Source organism: Manis pentadactyla, chromosome 14 (assembly GCF_030020395.1).
Source record: "Manis pentadactyla isolate mManPen7 chromosome 14, mManPen7.hap1, whole genome shotgun sequence".
In the NCBI taxonomy this organism is placed as follows: Eukaryota; Metazoa; Chordata; class Mammalia; order Pholidota; family Manidae; genus Manis; species Manis pentadactyla.
In genome coordinates, this window is record NC_080032.1 from 7,702,668 (window position 1) to 7,714,889 (window position 12,222).

At 38.0% G+C, this 12,222-nt stretch overlaps 1 protein-coding gene across 1 annotated transcript in view; it reads right to left on the reverse strand.

Annotated features, from left to right (window-relative positions):
* Positions 1-12,222, reverse strand: part of HORMAD2 (HORMA domain containing 2) — a 95,322-nt gene that overhangs the window by 1,679 nt on the left and 81,421 nt on the right. The window lies entirely within an intron of this gene.

Genomic DNA, 12,222 nt, shown 5'->3' on the forward strand with positions numbered 1-12,222 from the left:
TTGTTTGTCTTCTGGATGGTGGCGATCCTTACTGGTGTGAGGTGATATTTCATCGTGGTTTTAATTTGCATTTCTCTGATGACTAGTGATGCGGAGCATCTTTTCATGTGCCTTTCATTGGCCATCTGAATTTCTTCTTTGGAGAACTGTCTGTTTAGCTCCTCTGCCCATTTTTTAATTGGATTATTTGCTTTTTGTTTGTTGAGGTGTGTGAGCTCTTTATATATTTTGGATAGCAACCCTTTATCAGATCTGTCATTTATGAATATATTCTCCCATACCGTAGGATGCCTTTTTGTTCTATTGAAGGTGTCCTTTGCTGTACAGAAGCTTTTTAGCTTGATATAGTCCCACTTGTTCATTTTTGCTTTTGTTTCCCTTGCCTGGGGAGATATGTTCATGAAGAAGTTGCTCATGTTTATGTCTAAGAGATTTTTGCCGGTGTTTTTTTCTAAGAGTTTGATGGTTCCATGACTTACATTCAGGTCTTTGATCCATTTCAAATTTACTTTTGTGTATGGGGTTAGACAGTGATCCAGTTTCATTCTCTTACATGTAGCTGTCCAGTTTTGCCAACACCAGCTGTTGAAGAGACTGTCATTTCCCCATTGTATGTCCATGGCTCCTTTATCATATATTAATTGGCCATATATGTTTGGGTTAATGTTTGGAGTCTCTATTCTGTTCCACTGGTCTGTGGCTCTGTTCTTGTGCCAGTACCAAATTGTCTTGATTACTGTGGCTTTGTAGTAGAGCTTGAAGTTGGGGAGTGAGATCCCCCCCTCTTTATTCTTCCTTCTCAGGAATGCTTTGGCTATTTGGGGTCTTTGGTGTTTCCATATGAATTTTTGAACTATTTCTTCCAGTTCGTTGAAGAATGCTGTTGGTAATTTGATAGGCATTCAGCAGAGATTTTGATGTCTGCACAAGGCATATATGAGACAGGTAAACCAAGCATTAATCCCTGCAGCAGAGTAATGGATCTAAACCTGCTTTCCTGTGGGCTGGGCTGGCGCTGCACAGGGGCCCTGCTGCCAGTATCTGGTATTCCAAGATTTAGGAGCTGAGGTCCCCTGGAGGCAGCCAGTTTCAGGAACAGCTTCTTGGCTGTTTTTAGTGAATTCAGTACGTCCAACTCTTGAGGGAAGAGTTGTCAAGGTGTGGGGCCAACAAGGAGCAATTAAGGGTCAGGAGAGATCTAGAGCACTGATTGTTTTAGAGGCAAATATAATTTAAGTCCCAATTTCAGTTGGCAGAAACATAGAACCTTATCTTCTCCATCATATGTTTCAGATTAACAAATTAGGAAGGACCATTTCTGCTTAAAGAGAAGTATGTTACTGATTAAAGGGAAGTTGATTAGAGAATCATCATATATATGTATTTCTCCATTATGCTTAGCTTTGGTAAAGATTTTAGAACTTATTTTTTGCCTAACTAAGTAAACAACTGGATGTATTATTATCTGTCAGACAATCCCTAGTGCCTGGAATTCCAAGAAACACACAGAGGACATTTTTTATATTTTCTAACCACTAGATGGGAGAAAAGGTTTTTCCATGTTCTCTGTTCTTTCTTTGGTAGAAAAATGGAATAATATATATGTTTTTAAGCAAGATTTGTCAGAATATCTATAGAGGTTCCAAAATTATTCTTTTTTTTGGTTATAAATACAGGTTACTATTATGCTATTACTAGGTAATAGTGGGTATGTCAATAAAGCATTTATGTACCATTTAGAACCAAAAATTGGGTCTACAAATGGCTAATTTAATCACCAATTTTTCTTTTAGCTTCAGAAAGCAGTTGCATTTCTAATCTCAGAAACCGCAAATTCCCTGTGGCTTAAACTAAGACATCAACTATGTAGTATAGTAAAACTCTGAGAAAGTCAATAGACCTGCTGATCAAATAACTGATTTGCTTAGATATGTAAAAGTTTGAAATGGTCTGTTGTAGAGGAAAGGAAATAGCAACATAAAAACCCAAAGCACAAAAACCAATTTCTTCATCTAGGAGATGGATTTGTTTCAGTGTGACTGCAGGAAAAAGTACTTGGTAAAATTTAGCTTTTCAAGAAATGTTGCATTGGTATGCTTTCCATTCAGATGAAATTATCCTCACTTCTATAAAGTCTGGGTACACTGCGAGGAAAAGAAGATGGATGTACAAACACTCAAATGACAAGCTGGCCAGATGGTTCAATAGTTTTGCTCTTTTTCTTCTTTGTTCAAAAGTAAACCAGAGTTTCATTACAAGTTTCAGAACTCTAATTTTATTGCAGTGGCTTAATCAAAATATCTTTAATAATGTGGGCACTCTCAATGGCTTATAGAACTCTAGTGGGTACAAAAGCAAGTATGTGATCAGCCAGGGGACACTTCCTTACACAGAGGAATAATCTATATAAACTATATAAACCAGCGAATTTATCCATAAAAAGGAATTATTTGAGAAACATTTTTCAGGTGTACTCCAACTAGCTGAGTTTGCATATTTGATGCCAATCCAATGATTTGATGCTCAGTCCAATGATCAGACAGGCAACGCAGATTATCTGTGATTTGAGCAACATCAGATGATCATCAAATGATTTCTAATGTGTGTCATATTGTATTTAAGACACATAGCTTTTAAAGTGTTTCCTGTATACAGATCAACAAGATGCTACCGTGATTCACTTACAAATGGAGCTTCAGGAGTCGAGTATCTACATATATGTCTGCAAAGGTTATATACTTTCTGCTGTGTGGTATTTCCTTACTTTCCAGTTTTGAATTGGTAACATCATCTCCATTTGAAAAGACAAAGAGCAGGTTTTTGCCTTAAGCACAGATAGGACAGCTGGCTAACTTGGTAGCAGTATTTGAACAGCACTGGAAGGGGTCTTTTCTTCTACATGATGTCATTTATCACTTATTCCTCTATTCTAAAAAATGTTTGTTACTTGAATGTTCTACCAGAGTTTTGTATTTGGCCATCTATTCTCTTTATTCTCCATACTCTCTCTGAGTGTGGCTCCTCGGAATCAGTTGCCATCTATAAGCAAAGACTCCCACATGTATATATTTAACCGAGATCTTCCTTTGGAACTCCAAATCCATGTGGATAATCAATCACCTGCTTACTAAGTCTCCACATGGATGTTCCAAAGAAAACTCATGTGCAATGTGTACAAACTGTAATTCATCATCTGCCTCTCTAAGGCTGCTCCCCAATCTCTTTTCTCACTCTCTGTGATTCCCCTAGAGAATTTCCAAGTTAAAAATCTGGGAGTCATCCATGGCTACTCCATCATTCTCACCGTAACATCTAACTAATCACCAGTTCTTATTGATCCTACCTCTTTAATATCTCTCAAATCCATCCATTTTTCTCTGTTGCCGCTGTCTCTATTTTAGCCCAGACTGACATCATCTTTTCCAATTATAAAGCATTCAACTCCCACTATTACTTCTTCTCCAACCCATTCTCTACTCTTGGGCCTAAGTAGTCTTACATTAAATCTAACCATATCATTCTTCTGATTCATCATCTATCCATTAATGACTTCCCATTGTCCTCAGGATAAAGCCCAGACTCTCTGGGGCCATGGGCCACCTCCGCAGCTGCATCTTGCCCCCCAGACTTGCTTAGCCACTTGCAGTTCTCCACATGGGCTCTGCTTGCTCCCCTCTGGACTTTGCCTTTAATGCCCACTCCTGTGTTGCGCTCCACACTTCATCACCAGGCCCAGGGTCAGCCCTGGAGTTTCTCCTGCCTACTGGCCTTCCCTGAAACCCCTGGGGCTGTGCTCTGTTCTTACCCTTGGATGTGGAAGTTCCCAGATCAAAGGATTTTATGATTCAGAGAGGGTCTATGCTCTCAGAAGTAAGTTATATAGCAGTGATGTTAGTTTTGATTCATCTCCCTTAACATTTATCTTTCTTGTACAATGAAAGGTAGATCATGGGGGTTGTAAAACAAGTGCTGTTAGCTAAATGTAGCTCATGTTAACACTGTGATGAATGGGTAAGAAATCAGATGTTTAAAGAGGACATATTCCTTCAACTCTATTGGCACTGTGAGCTCTCTGGTATGTTGGGGAGTATCTCGTGTTTTACAGGGATTTATAAAGAATTTGTCTATTCATTTACTTCCTTCATTTTCTTTAGTTTATGACAGGGTTCTGACCCATGGCCATCTCTGTTTAGGAGGTAAAAATGTATTGTCTTTAGAGTCATAACCATGTATTTCCATTAATCTCCAAAAGTTATGATATCCTCCATATTTTATGATCCCTCCATATTTTCTAAGGCATAATATGGCTTTAAAAATTCTGTAATAATTCATTATTTGACAAATGTTTTGAGCACCTTCTCTGTGCCAAACATTGTGCTAAGTGGTAAAGATCCAAAGCTGATCAAGACATACTCCATGTCCTCAAAGAGACTCTGTAGGGGAAAACAAACTTATAGATGGAGTGATACAGTCAAGTATAAGGTACAGCGGAGGTTCCGAAAAGGTCTTATCATCTCTTCCTGGGGAGGTCTGGCAAGGCTTCAAAAGGGATTTGAAACTTGAACTAAGTAGTGCAAGATGAGCAGACATTAACCAGGCAAATGGCATTAGGGATTGAGGTTGCATGGAGAACATTCTAGACAAAAGGAGCACAGGTACAAGGATGGAAAGCAGGATCCCTCTGAAGAATTGGGAATAGTTCAATGGGACTAACAGGAAAGGCATAGGGTGGTGGTCTGGGTCAGACAATGTCATTCTCTGAAGTTTGGACTTTGGGCTTACTATAAGGGGTGCCACCAAAGGGTTCTAAGTGTTACAGAAGGGTCTCTGTGGCAGGAGTCTGAAGGGTGGACTTCAGAGGGTGAGATGAAAAGCAGTGAGGCTACTTGAGAAGAAAACTGACCAGAGCAAGAATAAGAACAGCACTAAGGTTGGAGAGGAGAGGACTAGTAGGGCAGAGGGTTGAGGAAAGAGAATGAATGACTGACCCAAACCCTAACATGACTTGATCATTAACTGGAATGGGTTCAGGGATGACAAAGGAAAGAAAGGAGTAAAAAATGACAAAAATTACCCAAGTTTCTGATAATGCCATTGACTAAGACTGGAAATAGAGGAAGCTGAGGGGGATGGGAGTGGGAACATGGTGGGGAGGATGGATGGAGAAATGATTGACTCTCTTTTCAAGATGCTGAACTGGTGGTGAGATTTCCAAATGAAGATGTCTACCAGGGCATTGACTATGTGACCTGGAGCTCAGGATGGAGGAAACTGCATCAAGAACACATAAAAAGATGTGTTCACTTTGGATAAAATATATGATATTACTTGACGTCTGGCAGGAAGGAGGTAGAAGTGGATATAGATACAGGCACATTTTTAAAAATGGGGGCAGGAAATTGATGATTCATACTGGATGGCCTTAATTATTTCTGTGAAGTGGAGTTTAGGTCAACTGCTTAGAAATGGGGGGAACTGGTCTTGGATGGTGCTTAAGATACTTTTGTGGTGGAAGTATGGACAGTGGAGAGAGAGCCAATAATAGACTTTGGTTTTCTTTTTTTCTTTTTCTTTTGTTACCATTAACCTACAATTATATGAAGAACATTATGTTTACTAGGGTCTCCCCTTCACCAAGTCCCCCCACAAACCCCATTACAGTCACAGTCCATCAGCGTCGTAAGATGCTGTAGAATCATTACTTGTCTTCTCTGTGTTGCACAGCCCTCCCCATTACACCCCCACACATTATACATGCTAATCGTAATACCCCCTTTCTTCTTCCCCGCCCTTATCCCTCCCTTCCCTCCCATTCTCCCCAGTTTCTTTCCCTTTGGTAACTGTTAGTCCATTCTTGGGTTCTGTGAGTCTGCTGCTGTTTTGTTCCTTCAGTTTTTCTTTGTTCTTATACTCCACATAACAGTGAAATCATTTGGTACTTGTCTTTCCCCGCCTGGCTTATTTCACTGAGCATAATACCCTCTAACTCCATCCATGCTGTTGCAAATGGTAGGATTTGTTTTTTTCTTATGGCTGAGTAATATTCCATTGTGTATATGTACCACCTCTTCTTTATCCATTCATCTACTGATGGACACTTAGGTTGCTTCCATTTCTTGGCTGTTGTAAATAGTGCTGTGATAAACATAGGGGGTGCATCTGTCTTTTTCAAACTGGAGTGCTGCATTCTTAGGGTAAATTCCTAGAAGTGGAATTCCTGGGTCAAATGGTATGTCTATTTTGAGCTTTTTGAGGAACCTCCATACTGCTTTCCACAATGGTTGAACTAATTTACATTCCCACCAGCAGTGTAGGAGGGTTCCCCTTTCTCCACAACCTCGCCAACATTTGTTGTTGTTTGTCTTTTGGATGGTAGCCATCCTTACTGGTGTGAGGTGATAGCTCATTGTGGTTTTAATTTGCATTTCTCTGATGACTAGCGATGTGGAGCATCTTTTCATGTGTCTGTTGGCCATCTGAATTTCTTCTTTGGAGAACTGTCTGTTCACCTCCTGTGCCCATTTTTTAATTGGATTATTTGCTTTTTGTTTGTTGAGGTGACTTTGGTTTTCCTTTAATAATAGACTTTTAAAACTAATGTTAAATGTTGCTCAGGATTCAGATAGTTCTATAATATATCACCTTAAAATTTAAATACTTGTTTGACATATTAAAAAACTTGTTCTTCTTTTTAAAAACATTTGAATGCTTTCAATAGAGCATATACTGTGTTAAGAACATCACAAATGTTATCTCATTTATTCCTTACAATAACTGTGTGAGAGCAGGAAAGGAGTTTTCATTCCTCTTTGATAGATGTGGAAACTAAGCTCAAAGAAGTGAAAATGACTTGCCCAGTTCACACATTCAGTAAGCTGAAGACTTGCACCCAGGTATCCTGATTTGAAATTTAGTGGCCCTTATAATTTGCCTCTTTAACCCAAAGGGGAAAAAACAAAGGTGGGAAATTGCAGGAGAGGTGATGAGAACTCTATATTGGGTTCACAGTCTTCTATCTGGGTTGACCTTTTTAGGGCATAGCCTGCTCAGGCCTCAAACTAAACAGCCAAAGCTGAATTCATTGTTTTTTCTTGGTAACCAATTTTCCTCATGACTTTTCAATTTCTGTTGATCACCATTCCCCAGTCATCAAAGGTAGAAAACAGAGTCACCTTAGATTCCTCTCTCGTCTCCTAATGCCCACACAGAGCTCTTGTAATGAGTAAATGGAATAGCAGAGATAGAGCACCTGGTACAACACCACACATATGCAAGTCATTCAGTACAGACAGCTGTTATCGTTCCTACTGCTGCAGGTATCCCCTACTATAGCCAAACTGGATCATTGTGGTAGGCTAAAAAATGAGCCACTAAAAGATGTCCACATCCTAATCCCTGGATTCTGTGAATGTTACCTTATATAGCAAAAAGGGGGGTGGTCTTTGTAGATGTGATTAAGAATCTTGAGTTGGAGAGATTATCTTGGATTATCCAGGTAGACCCTACCTATAATCACATGGATCCTTATAAGAGAGAAGCAGAGAGAGATTTGAACACAGACAAAAAAGGAGAAGACAATGTGACCACTGAGGTGGACTGGAGTGATGTGTCCACAAGCCACCAGAAGCTGAACAGGCAGAGAACAGAAACTCCCCTAGGGCCTCCAGAGGGAGTACGGCTCTGCCTACATCTTGATTTCAGCCCAGTGACACTGATTTTGGACCTTTGGCCTCTAGTGAGAGAATACATTCCTGATGTTCTAAGCAACCAAATTTGTGGTAATTTGTTACAGTAGCCCTAGGAAACTAATACATTCCCCAAACATACCTCATTCTTTTCCCTCTTCTCTATTTCCTCCATATTTCAGAAAACAGAAATCTTCTATTACTTACTCTTTCAAATTTTGAACAATTCCTAAGGCCAATCTCTAAAAGTATTTCAACCAACGTCTTTCTTGCTCCTTAAATCTGATATGAGGTTTGTTTCTTGGGCAAATCCTCACAGCACATTTTTGTGATTGTGTTTGTCTGACAGCATAAATATTTGTAAATAATTTGTCCTTTCCCTGGGACTGGGTTTTAAGATCCTTAGGAATTCATTTATATTAGTACTATAGTCTTTGGACTTTCTGTGATGCCTTATGCAGTGTCTTTCACAAAGCAGGTATCAATAATTATTCTGCTACTTACCTCTACTACCTTCAGAAGTGTTGAGTTGTACTTATTCACATATCCTAAAGCTGCACTGTTACAGTGGCCATTAGCCACATGTGACCATTTACATTTAGATTAATCAACACTAAGCTTAAAACTCAATTCATCAGTTGCATTAACACATTTAAGGTGTTAAAAAACTACATATTAGATATCATAGCATAGCACATTTTCATCATCACAGAAAGTTCTATTGGACAGAACTGCTTTACAGAGGAAATCTAGTAAACAGAAAGTTTCCTAGGAGTCATAGTAATAGGAATACAAAAGCAAGAAATAATTTTCACTCAAAATACAAAGATTTATTGTTGTAAAAATATTGATTTTCCCAAGAATATTTTATTAAGTCAATGAAATTGCAATAAAAATTCTAGTACTATGTCTGTGGGAACTCATTAAGTTGTATAGGAAAATATTAAAAATACTGAAAAAGAACTATGAAGGGAAAAGAGTTGCCCTTTCAGATAGCAAAACATAATGTAAGTTAGAGTAAAATAAATAAATAAATACTTTAGAATAAGTAAAACAACCTAGCAGTAATATAGAAGTAGACATATGGGTAACTAAAATAGAATAGCAAGTCGAAAAACAAACCAACATATGAATGGGATTTTACTTTATGATAAAAGTGGGATTTCTTTGTCAGGGAAAAGGAAGATCATTCAAATGGTACCAACACAATGGGAAAATGTTCTCACATGGGAAAAAAGGAGTCAAATGTAAAAGGCAAAACTACAAATTTATTAAAGAAAACATGGAAAAATTTTGTTATAACTTTAGCACTGGGAAGACATTCTTAAGAAAGATATAAAATAAAACCATGAAAGATAATTCTGTGTTCCTAAATAGGAAGAATTAATATCATTAAATGTCAATACTATCCAAAGCAATCCATAGATTCAGTACAATCCTTGTCAAAATCCTAATGACACTTTTTGCAGAAATAGAAAAGTCCATTCTAAAACTCATATGGAATCTCAAGGGACCTTGAAATGCCAAAACAACCTTGGAAAAGAAAAGCAAAGTTAGAGGCCTCACACTTCCTGATTTCAAAACATATTACAAAGCTATAGTAATTAAAACTCTTGTGTTACTGATACAAAGAGACATAGACCAAGGAGTAGAACAGAGAGCTCAGAAATAAACCCACACTTACATGGTCAAATGATTTTCATTTTTCAAGAGCATTTAGTGGGGAAAGTCTTTTCAACAAACAGTATTGGGAAAACTAGATATTCACATGCAAAAGAATGAAGTTGGACCTCTGTCTACACACAAAAATTTACTCAAATGGATCAAAGACTTAAATATAAGAGCTGAAACCATAAAACTTATAGAAGAAAACATAGGAGGAAACTTTATGACATTGGATTTGGCAAGGATTTCTTGGATATGACCAAAAACACAAGCAGCAAAATAAAAAATAGATAAAATGGACTTCATCAAAATTAAAAATGTTTGAAAGTATCCACCCCAAAATTACTAGAATAACTGAATTCAGCAAAGTTGCAGGATACAAAATTAATACACATTCCTCTATACTAATAATGAACTAGCAGAAAGAGCAATCAGGAAAACAATTCCATTTACAATCGCATCAAAAAGAATAAAATACCTAGGAATAAACTTAACCAAGGACATGAAAGACCTATACCATGAAAAATACAAGACACTCATGAGAGAAATTAAAGAAGACACCAATAAATGGAAATCCCACACTCATGGATAGGAAGAATTAATACTGTCAAAATGGCCATCCTGCCTAAAATAATCTACAGATTCAATGCAATCCCTATCAAAATACCAATAGCATAATTCAATGAACTAGAACAAATAGTTCTAAAATTCATATGGAACCACAAATGACCCCAAATGGCCAAAGCAATCCTGAGAAGAAAGAATAAAACTGGGGGGATTATGCTCCCCAACTTTAAGCTCTACTACAAAGCCACAGTAATCAAAACAATTTGCTACTGGCACAAGAACAGACCCATAGACTGATGGAACAGAATAGAGAGACCAGATATAAACCCATATATATATGGCCAATTAATATATGATAAAGGAGCCGTGGATACAGCCTCTTCAACAACTGGTGTTGGCAAAACTGGACAACTGTAAGAGAATGAAACTGGATTATTATCTAACTCCATATACAAAAGTAAACTCAAAAAACCAACAGTGTTCTTCAATGAACTGGAACAAATAGTTTTAAAATTCATATGGAACCACAAAAGACCCCGAATAGCCAATGCAATCCTGAGAAGGAAGAGTAAAGCAGGGGGGATCTTGCTTCCCAACTTCAAGCTCTACTACAAAGCCACAGTAATCAAGACAATTTAGTACTGGCACAAGAACAGACCCACAGACCAGTGGAACAAAATAGAGTCCAGATATTAACCCAAACATATATGGTCAATTAATATATGATAAAGGAGCCATGGACATACAATGGGGAAATGACAGCCTCTTCAACAGCTGTTGTTGGCAAAACTGGACATCTACATGTAAGAGAATGAAACTGGATCATTGTCTAACCCCATACACAAAAGTAAATTTGAAATGGATCAAAGACCTGAATGTAAGTCATGAAACCAACAAACTCTTAGAAAAAAACATCGGCAAAAATCTCTTGGACATTAACATGAGCAACTTCTTCATGAACATATCTCCCCGGGCAAGGGAAACAAAAGCAAAAAATGAACAAGTGGGACTACATCAAACTGAAAAGCTTATGTACAGTAAAGGACACCATCAATAGAACAAAAAGGCATCCTACAGTTTGGGAGCATATATTCATAAACAACAGATCCGATAAAGGGTTGACATCCAAAATATATATAAAGAGCTCACACACCTCAACAAACAAAAAGCAAATAATCCAATTAAAAATGGGCAGAGGAGAACAGACAGTTCTTCAAAGAAGAAATTCAGATGGCCAACAGACACATGAAAAGATGCTCCACATCACTAGTCATCAGAGAAATGCAAATTAAAACCACAATGAGATATCACCTCACACCAGTAAGGGTCGCACCATCCAGAAGACAAACAACAACAAATGTTGGCGAGGATGTGGAGAAAGGGGAACCCTCCTACACTGCTGGTGGGAATGTAAACTAGTTCAACCATTGTGGAAAGCAGTATGGAGGTTCCTCAAAAAAACTCAAAATAGAAATACCATTTGACCCAGGAATTCCTCTCCTAGGAATTTACCCTAAGAATGCAGCAGCCCAGTTTGAAAAAGACAAATGCATCCCTATGTTTATCACAGCACTATTTACAATAGCCAAGAAATGGAAGCAACCTAAATGTTCATCAGTAGATGAATGGATAAAGAAGATGTGGTACATATACACAATGGAATATTATTCATCCAGAAGAAGAAAACAAATCCTACTATTTGCAACAACATAGATGGAGCTAGAGGGTATTATGCCAGTGAAATAAGCCTGGCAGAGAAAGACAAGTATCAAATGATTTCACTCATCTGTAGAGTATAAGAACAAAGGAAAAACTGAAGGAGCAAAACACCAGAAGACTCACAGAACCCAAGAATGAACTAACAGTTACCAAAGGGAAAGGGACTGGGGAGAATGGGTGGGAAGGGAGGGATAATGGGGGGGAAAAAAGAAAGGGGACATTATGATTAGCATGTATAATGTGGGGGGGCACAGGGAGGGCTGTACAACACAGGGAAGACAAGTAGTGATTCTATAACATCTTACTATGCTGATGGACAATGACTGCAATGGGGAGTGTATGGGGGGAACTTGGTGATGGGGGGAGTCTAGTAAACATAATGTTCCTCATGTAATTGTAATGATACCAAAAAAAAAATAACACACACACAAAAAAAGTAAACTCAAAATGGATCAAAGACCTGAATGTAAGTCATGAAACCATAAAACTCTTAGAAGAAAACATAGGCAAAAATCTCTTGAATATAAACATGAGCAACTTTTTTCAGGACACATCTCCACGGGCAAGGGAAACAAAAACAAAAATG